The sequence below is a fragment of the Lactuca serriola genome, chromosome 4, assembly GCF_051521515.1.
Source record: "Lactuca serriola cultivar US96UC23 chromosome 4, Lser_US96UC23_V15, whole genome shotgun sequence".
Classification (NCBI taxonomy): Eukaryota; Viridiplantae; Streptophyta; class Magnoliopsida; order Asterales; family Asteraceae; genus Lactuca; species Lactuca serriola.
Window position 1 is genome coordinate 135,320,167 of NC_136411.1, and position 9,749 is coordinate 135,329,915.

The window sequence follows — 9,749 nt, forward strand, 5'->3', positions numbered from 1 at the left end:
ATGTTCCTTGGTAGCCTCACCAGTTGAGACATCCTAAGATTTAAAAACAGGAGAAAAAAGTTAGAAACTTCAGTAGTGAATCATTGTAAGAAATCATTAAATGTCAATCCTTTTTATCTCAGGGTTTTCTTGAAGTTTCAAGACTACAATCCATGGGTCAACAGGGCATGGTGTCTCACCCATCTGTAAAAATTAAGAGCAAACACATTTTAATATAAAAGGAGTTCACATTTATGGAGGAAAAGGCAATGAGGTGATGAGTGTAACTAATTACATGTGCTACATGATCTTGGAACAATTGCTCCATCAAGCCCAGGGCGACAAGTAATCTAATTCCACATCAGCATACTCCAAAAACACCTACACAATGTGCAAAAAAAAACAACAACATACTTTCATTCGTTAAAATTAATGAATATTGTGAAAACAGTTTGTTGAAAAAATGTAATGAAAGAAAAACAAACAGCACTTAAGAGATGAGAAAATACTAAACTAACCTTGCCAACACCTGGTGTTGGTTCTCCAGTAGGGTTAGGGCGTGGAATTACAACATTCACTAGACTACCTGAAAAATTAGTGAGAAAAATTGAGATTAAAAAAAATTATTTGGTGTAAATATTGGATATGGACATAAACATGTGGGGTAAAAAGAAGGGGCTTCTGTCTGGATGCTTTATAGGAGTGTGATTACAAAAGGCTGTAAAACAGAAATATATGAAAACGATAAAAATTAATAGATTGATATGTAAACGATTTGGCAAAGTAGGAAGTTAAATACGAAATTAGAATTATAAAGTGAGAAAATGAAAGTTAAAATAAGATTAATTTACCGAATTTTCCACATTCTATTTTCATGTCTTCCAATATATCTTGATCATCTTCATTATCTTTAAGTTCATCTTCAGTCACCACTTGTGTTAAACATAGAACTTTAGTGGCAGTTGTCCCAATGGAGGGAGGTGGTTGCAACATCATCCTCTGCAAACAAAAATATTACTTAATTATAATTTTATAAATGAGATTTTTAAAAAAATGGAATATTTTTTAATACCTGCAATGCAATTTGTTGTTGTGCATGTAAAATCACACTCTCCTATTCAGGCTTGGGTTGAGTTTGACCTTGGTTAGTGCGTCTAACAGTAAGTGTCTTGTCACCCATTTTGATCCCATTAAGAGTTGCACAAGCAATGTCTGTAACAGTTAAGTCCTGATAAACACAGAACGCGTATCCTTTTGAGTTTCCAGTTTCTCTATGTTTCACAAGATGAAATCCTGTAAGAGCACCAAGCCTAGGGAGAACAAGATCTGTCACCAAATACCTTAATTATATAATATAAAGTGAAACAAAAATCATCATATGATACTACAACATCCAATCCAAGTCCAACAAACTGAAACTTAAAATAGTATTCAGTACCTGACTGACTGAGAACACCTTGGTATGGGTAGAACTAGCTGCCAAAGCATTCATGGTAAGAAAGTGCTTGCAACAGAGTACCATGTGAACTATCCCAAAACTGAACATTGCCACTGTTGTCGCCACTCACAAGGGTCCCACACCTAAAACTAGTGTTTTAAAAACCGGTTCGAACTGGCCGGTTGAACTGGTCAAACCGGGAACCGGAGGTGAGGGCGGTTCGATTTGGACCGGTTTTATAATGATTTCCTGACCGGATTGAACCGGCCGGTTTTTGTAAAAAACCGGTTCAATCGGCTAAATTGAACCGGAATGGACTGGGTTAAACCGGACATTCTTGGATTTTTGTGTTTGTTTTGGGCTTATTTTTTTTGATTTTGACTTCTATAATGATTGTTTTTATATGTTGTATTCTATTTACGTTTGTAATACTAAAAATATGAAAAGTTTTATAATCAATGTATGTAGGATAATTAAAAACATATAAAAATATAGAACCAGTTTGACCATCCGGTTGAACCGGAAAACGTCACTCGACCGGTTCAATTAAAAAACCGGTTTTTAAAACATTGCCTAAAACTACATTTATAGAAGATATAGATAAATAAAGACTTATTTGTTACCTTACTAATAGAATGATAAACATATAAATCAAATTAAACATACATTTTTTCATAACTAAAAACGATCTAGGGAGTTGCAAGAATTTGAAAACTCTTAGAACCATATATATTTTTCTAGATGAAAAATGTTAAGAAACAGGAAAATAGGGACGAAAAAATGCAAAAAAAAAAGAGATTATTTTCTATAAATTATCTAGAAACCAATCTTATAAGGGTATTATCATTTTTATCTTCCCTATGTAATGTTACATTATCACCCCCTGAATTACCTGTAATGTTTCTTTGACACTTAGAAAAATTTCCACTTGCTAACCTTTTCATGAATCCAAGGGCAGCTAAGGGTATAGAAAGTGCACCATTTGTCTGAATGCTTTTAGTTGTTTGTTCATCTGTATCAACCCTCATCTCTGGTCCATTTTGCATCCGAAGATCCTTAACAAAAAAAACAGTTAAAATTTAAACTCGTTTATTTGTTTATTATAAATTTTATAAATAGAAATGAACCTCTAGTGCCTGTTGAAGATTTTCCATTTCATTATCTTCACCCTCCATTATTTCCCAACTTGCTAGCTGAGTCATCATCATCATCACGCCCTACTACATATATTGCTTGTGGGCCCACCTGATATCACCAAACATCATATCAATAAACAAAAAACTACTTCAAACAAGAAAGGCATTCATGTCTTTTTACAAGAAATATAATTCAAAATACCACTGAAACCATTCTATTAGCCCAAGTAACTTCAATATCACCATTTCTAAGCCATGTAATATTTCCAACCCAAGAAAGATCCAAAAAATCTCTTTTGAGCATGAGCCTCTATTATATCCCCGTATCTCAACAATCGTTTCTTCAATAAAAGTGAATTCAATCTGAAGCACAAGTAAATATGTGTAACAGGTTCTTCTATTTCCTGCATCAGAAAAGGTGTATTTTTCATATATGGTTTCCTTCTATTAGCCCAATGATTGCAGTTTGAGCAAACTAAAGTAATTCTTCCCTCCTTACCTGAAACAAGTTATGGGGCATATAAAAGTCAACCCGTTAGATTCTCTAGCATTAGGTTAGTTTCTTGCACATGATCCATCATTAGGGGCACAAATTACTTTCCAATCTGTTCCAAGTCTAGTGGCAACACTTGTATTTGTCTGCAGGAAAAAAAGATTGCATTAATAAAAATAAAAAGAGTCGATTAAATATTATATTCATTAGTATAAGAATGAACGTTGAATATGTTAAGCACAATCCTAATGATATCTTGATCTTTCAATAAATCCACATTTCCGTGTGCATATCCTATAATTTCCACCCATTGCAGCATAAATCAAACTGATCATTAGACAATATATTAAGAAATCCAAATTAAGAATTATCCTTCCAGAAGAACCCTACCTGATTGGGAAGATCCATCAACCTCTGCAGATACTCATCACGCTCTGTTTCCTCAGATTCTGCTTGAATCATATGACCAACCTACCTTCACAAGAACAACAAATAAGTATTTGTAAAAATATATAAAACATCTCATACTCGATACACTTACAACTTACATATTCATAAGACGTATGTATCTGGTGAGGCTCAAGGTCAACAATGGTTGTTGGAAGAGTTGTAAGAAGTTCTTAAACAAATGGGTCATTAGGTTTGGGAATCATAATTGAATTAAAAAATGTATAAAAATTAAAGAACTCGCCTAATAGAAGATTAGGTTAAGGAATCACGATTGACAATATGTCGTCGTTGAGAAGGACATTCCTAGTAAATCTCTGTACCTCATGACCACGCACAAAGAAAGCATTAAAATGAGAAAAAATATTGAAGGGTTAATTAACCCAACAGAAAGAAAAGATTTTTAATTACTTTTACACACATAAAGATACCTCTTCATTTTTCAGTTGTTTCCTCTTGTTTTGTATCAATTCATATATGGAGTTATCGATAATTTTGATTTTTTCTTTGAGAGCAGCTTCCGAAGCAATATTAAGATACCTTTTCACCTTCCATTGAAGATCCACAAATCGCCCATATACTAAACCATTTGATTCATCAAACGCTTCCATAAACCAATTGCTGGCCTCATTTGAAGCCGATAGAGTATCAAGATCAAACCCAAACCCCACCTTAAACATCGAATCTAATGTCGATCTCATTAATAGATCCTGCATAAAAACAACAAAAGCAAATAATTAAAACAAAGCTACAACTAATTCATCAGTTTTAAGTTAATACTTTACCTGCAAATCCATGGTTTCCTAAGCATCTGCTAGTAAGGAAATCTCTTTGGCTAGTTTAGCACCGTTTGACTTGAAGCTTACAGTACTAAACTCTTGTAAAACTTTTGTTGAGAACTGAAAGCTTGCAAGCTTCCGTTGGCGGCGCCACTTAACTCCATCCACAGAAAAAATCCCATTGCCAAAAAATTTCAAGGTTCTTGTATACATTCCAACAAATGGAGACGAGGAATTTTCCAGTGAGTTCGAGGCCGTCGCGGAGAGATCTGGAGAGAGTATCGAGCTGCATCTGGCGTGTCGGGGTTAACTCCACGCAGGAGTACTTGATCTGAGATACGAGCTTGGTTGCGTTATTTCTTAAGGATAAACAAAATGTATTCAGTAGTGGTGGAGGCAGATTAGGGTTTGCAGAGAAAAGGTGAAGGAGAGAGAGAAGGTTGTCGGCTGGTGGAGAGGATAAAGTATATGGTGAAATTCAAGCTAAACAAAAGGGAAAGCACATGAAGGAGAAGGAGGGAACACATGAATGAGAAGGAGAAGGAGAAAGAGGAGACGCAAGAGGCGGGATTTTAATTTTTTGGGGATTTCATTTCCCCCCTATCTATTAAAGGCGCGTTCATTAAAATTATATAGTGACACTTATAGAGGGCGCCCATTTAACATACAACGCCCTCTGTTTTTTTTTTATTTTTTTTCTTCTGACATCAATTTAAGGGCACGCTATAATGCGTGACCTAAATTCTTAAATTTTTTGAAGAGATGACATTTTTTAAATGTCACTCTCTTTTGCGTAACATAAATCAGTGAGTGTCGTGGTTTGCGCGTCATAAAAGGGTCTTTTTCTTGTAGTGCACCCTTGTTAGTCCAAGTTAGTGTGCTGGTTAACCACACACGCTCCACTAACGACTTGGCAATGTGCAAAGTGCAATTTCATGGACTAGCATCATTTTCATATTTTTCCTAAAGTAAATAAGATTTGGAATTTATAAAACATTTAGTTACTTTATATTTATCATTATACTTATTAATGAGAGAATTAATGTCATATCTTACATGTTCAACTAACGACCCACCACTAGTCAAGAGTGCGGTAGGTAAGAGTGGATACCCAATGGTGGTCATTATACATGCCGCTTCCTTAAATACCCCTTATAGATCAACTTCGTGAATGAGGCCCACTGATGATAAGACTGACTCATCTTATACATATATATATATATATATATATATATATATATATATATATATATATACATACATATTAATCTTTTAATATTATAATAGTATAAGGGTTGTATTTTAAACTTTTAAAATACTAGGGTTTTAGAATTTTAATATTTCAAAATTAAACTTTTAATTCCAAAACTTTGAGGGTATAATTTGAAACTTTTCAAAATTACTAATTCAAATTTTAAATAATCAATTAATCTTATAATAAGACATTGTCTTAAAATTTGACCATTATCTTTTAATTAGATGAGGATATCCATTACGATATCAGAAAATTCGATTTTAAACAATTAAAAACTATTTTAGGTAATTATCCTTATCTAATTTAGGTCTGAAATCCGAAAAATCTGCCAACAGACGATCCAACTCGTCGGGTCAGGGCGTGTACTCGTCGAGTTCATCTTTGAACTCGTTGAGTTATGCAGATAGTGAGCAAAATCGGTTCTGTTCCAACTTTAGGCAAATCATAGTTGCATCAAATATAACAAAAAAACACCCTAAGCTCTAATACCACTGATGGATTTTGAGCATTACAATATTCCTATGTGCACATGCAACCCTAATTGCTTTGGATCTAGGTTTTCCTCATGTTTTACATGCAAATAAGATTTCCAAAGCAATAACCCTAATTCTAGTATACATAAAACGAAACTAATAGGGTTTAGATCTCACCTCTCTTGCTATATTGTAATAACAAGTAATCCTTCTTCAATTTCTTGACCTTCGATAGCCTAGTGCCCCAAGAGTTGCACCTCTAATGGAGTCACAAACACCACAAGCAAAGAATGAGGGAGAAGGAGGCATAAAATGGCTAGGGTTTCTCTTATGAATCAAGTGGACGCCTTTTTCTTCTCACTCACCGGCTTGGCCGCAAAGCACTTGTTATCTGTCAGGTTCGGTTCCGTATCTGCACTTTTAGTTGATGGACCAGTAGTGATGATAAAGCACTTTCCACCCGAACCTTCATTCTTTGCCTCATATGCCTTTCCATGAGTGGGCCTTCTAACCTCTTCGTCTTCAGAGTCGGTTGACCAGACTTCTACGCCACCGAACTCATCTTTCCCAGCATTCTCCTTTACGATTAAGGCATTCATTGAGTTGTTGGACGCCTTTTTCTTCTTTACTTCTTCCAATTTTCGCATATAATATGCCTCATCATCTTCACCATCTCTTTTCTCAGCCATCTTTCTCAACATGCAATCTTTGGCAAAATGGTTCTTGCCGTGACAATAGTAGCAGTCGTATCCAGAGTCTCCTGCAAGCTTGCTCTCCTTTTTCTCTTCATCCTTTTGAGAGGAGACTTTCGGTTCATCCTTCATCTTTTCAGAACTATAACTTCCCTTCCAGTTTCGGTTCTTGCTGACGGGAAATTTTCTCCTTGCAAATTTCTTTGGATTTGTGACCATCAAGGCATACTCCTCACTTGTAAGGTCGCATTCTGACATGTCTGTCTCTTCTTCTTCTTCTGTAGTACTTTTTCCTTTAGAAACAAGAGCCAACGATCCCACACCAGAGTTCACTTTCGCTTCCTTGGTTACAACACTTTCATGAGACTTTAGTATACCTACTAGTTTCGCCAGCGAATACGATTTGAACTATTCATGCGCCTTCACAGTGGAAACCACAGCCATCCATTCTGGTCTTAGCCCGTTCATGAACGTTACTTTCTACTCGATCAGCTTTCTCTCTATCCCATGCTTGATCATCTTACTGAGGAGATGATTGAACCGATCAAAGGTGTGTACAAGCTTCTCTTCAGGTTTCTGTTCGAAAACTCCAAATTCTGACAGCAACAGAGTTTGAATGGAGTGTTCCAGGTCTTCATCAGTTGAGTAAAGTTCCTTCAACCTATCCCAGATCTCTTTAGCAGTTGTGCATGAACCTACTAGCCGAAAGGTATCAGATTGCAGGGCGAATCTTATCATTCGCATGGCTTTAATGTTACACAAGAGCTTGTCCTTCTCATCATGTGGCATCTTCTCAACATCCGTCACCAGTTTGTTGTAATCTGTTTGCGTCTTAACAGTCGTGTTTGTTCCCGAATGCACAAACGGTCCACGAGTGATAGCTTCCCAGATGAGATAGCCATTGTCTTCAGATCCAACCACGTAATCTTCAAAGTGATGAGCCCATACTTCGTAGTCTTATGTATAGAGTATGGGTACTCTGGTTGTTGATCCGATGCTGTTTGAGATGTTTATGGGGTTTGTATGCGAATCATCGTGAGACATGGTGAGCTGCTAGAATCAAACCTGTAAACTTGAGATTAGGGTTTTATCAAAAACAGAGTTGTCGTCATTATGAAGACGACGGCTTCTATTTATACGATAAAAGCGGAAACCCTAAAGTATTATGAATACAGAAGTAATGTGTATTGATCACACAATCTCCTGCTCTGATACCAATTGTTAGAACAAAGTTCTTTTAGGATCGTATGATTCTAAGCAGGATATTAAATAAGAATGTAATAAAGAACACAAGTATGGCACTGAATATGTCGTATGATTAATGCGATAACACCTCAGAAGAGCTCGATAAAGAACTTCAATCTGTAGAGGTGTTTAGGGTTACAAGAATCTACGTAATTAATAATCGTTATCAATATACGCATACATGCATGCATCTATGTACTATAACCCTAACAGCTAATCTAGATAACAACGAATCTAATCTAGATAGACACGGATGGACAGGCCCAATCCGGATACAAAATATATGGCCTAAGATGCAACACAAATAGACTCAACAATTATCCAACACTATTTTCTTTACTTGAGATGCGTGGCCAAATCGTCAAAGTTGATTCCAATATTGACAATGTGAATTCTCAATTCATACCTCTTGACTTGGAATTGGATCAATTTCTGAAGTCCATTTTGGAGGCCGAGACCGTCACTCCTTCTTTTTCAAGAACGAGAGCAACCACTTAACCAACTAATCTTCGTAAGTCTCAAACATGCTCTAGAGGAATCTGACCGATGATACTCCGAAAAATTGGATACTCACATTGAGACCATGAAGAAAATTTTGAAAGTCTATGACGACTTGGTGTCTACCACAAACAAACTTATCAAGCAAACCCATGTTTGCCATGAAAAACAAATTTAGCGTCTTGAGAAGGAAATCCAAGCAGAAGATGCAGCAAATGTTGATTATGGTGATTCTATATGCCTAACACTTTATGGACATTCCAAATCACAAGTATGATGAAATTTTGGGTAGTTTTGGGGACGTTCTTACAACTCCTGAAGCCAAAGGTCTTAACATTAACGCTTATGAAAATCTCACAAAGATTGTCAATGTATTTTTTTAAAACGTTTTTTCCAAACTCGGTGATATCCAAGAAGAATTTGATCTTGAATTTGGAGCTAGGCCCTTGGTTGCAAGAGGGTGAGAATAAGCTAGTACCAGTGGTTGGCAAATGACACAATGGCAATTGAGTCAAGTCTTTCATCTTAGAGATGAAACCACTAATTGATGGGTTTTGAGCATTACAACATTCCTATGTGCACATGCAACCCTAATTGCTTTGGATCTAGGTTTTCCTTATGTTATACATGCAAATAAGATATCCAAAGCAATAAACCTAATTCTAGTATACATAAAATGAAACAAATAGGGTTTAGATCTCACTTCTCTTTTTATATTGTAATAACATGTAATCCTTCTTCAATTTCTTGACCTTCGAAAGCGTAGTGCTCCAAGAGTTGCACCTCTAATGGAGTCACAAACACCATAAGCAAAGAATGAGGGAGAAGGAGGCATCAAATGGCTAATATTTCTCTGATGAATCAAGTGGCCGATTTCTAGAGGCTAAGGGGTCTTTATATGCTTGTGGCTGCTAGGGTTTTAGGTAGAAACCCTAATCTAATTGCTTAAGCCTTAAGCAGTCCATGGAAACCTTCTAGAAGGCCCCCTTGGACGAAATCTTCTATGGGCTTCCCATAGATTTTGTCCAACCCTTCCAAGGTGATCCAACAAACCATTTTGCAACTATCAATGATTTACAAAACCCGTCCACTTACTTTTAATCAGTTCCTTTAATCCCAAAATTAATTCCAAATTAATTCCTGATTAATACTAATTAAATAATATGATTTCTCAATTAATATATTATTCTTATAATATATTAATAAACCATTAATTAACCTCTTTCTCCAATAGTCATCCTGTCCAGTTGCTATGGTGAAGGCAACTCAAAAAGACCATGCTACAATCAAATCATGTACATACCAATTATAGTT

General features: G+C 35.9%; 1 pseudogene across 1 annotated transcript; it reads right to left on the reverse strand.

Moving 5' to 3' along the window:
* Positions 1-306: 306 nt before the first annotated feature.
* LOC145098850 (splicing factor U2af large subunit B pseudogene) lies at positions 307-978 on the reverse strand (annotated as a pseudogene). Its single transcript, XR_013704586.1, has 3 exons — positions 831-978; positions 498-565; positions 307-360 (listed from the first exon to the last, which is right to left on the reverse strand). The product of XR_013704586.1 is annotated as a splicing factor U2af large subunit B pseudogene (transcript).
* Between the last annotated feature and the right edge of the window lie 8,771 nt (positions 979-9,749).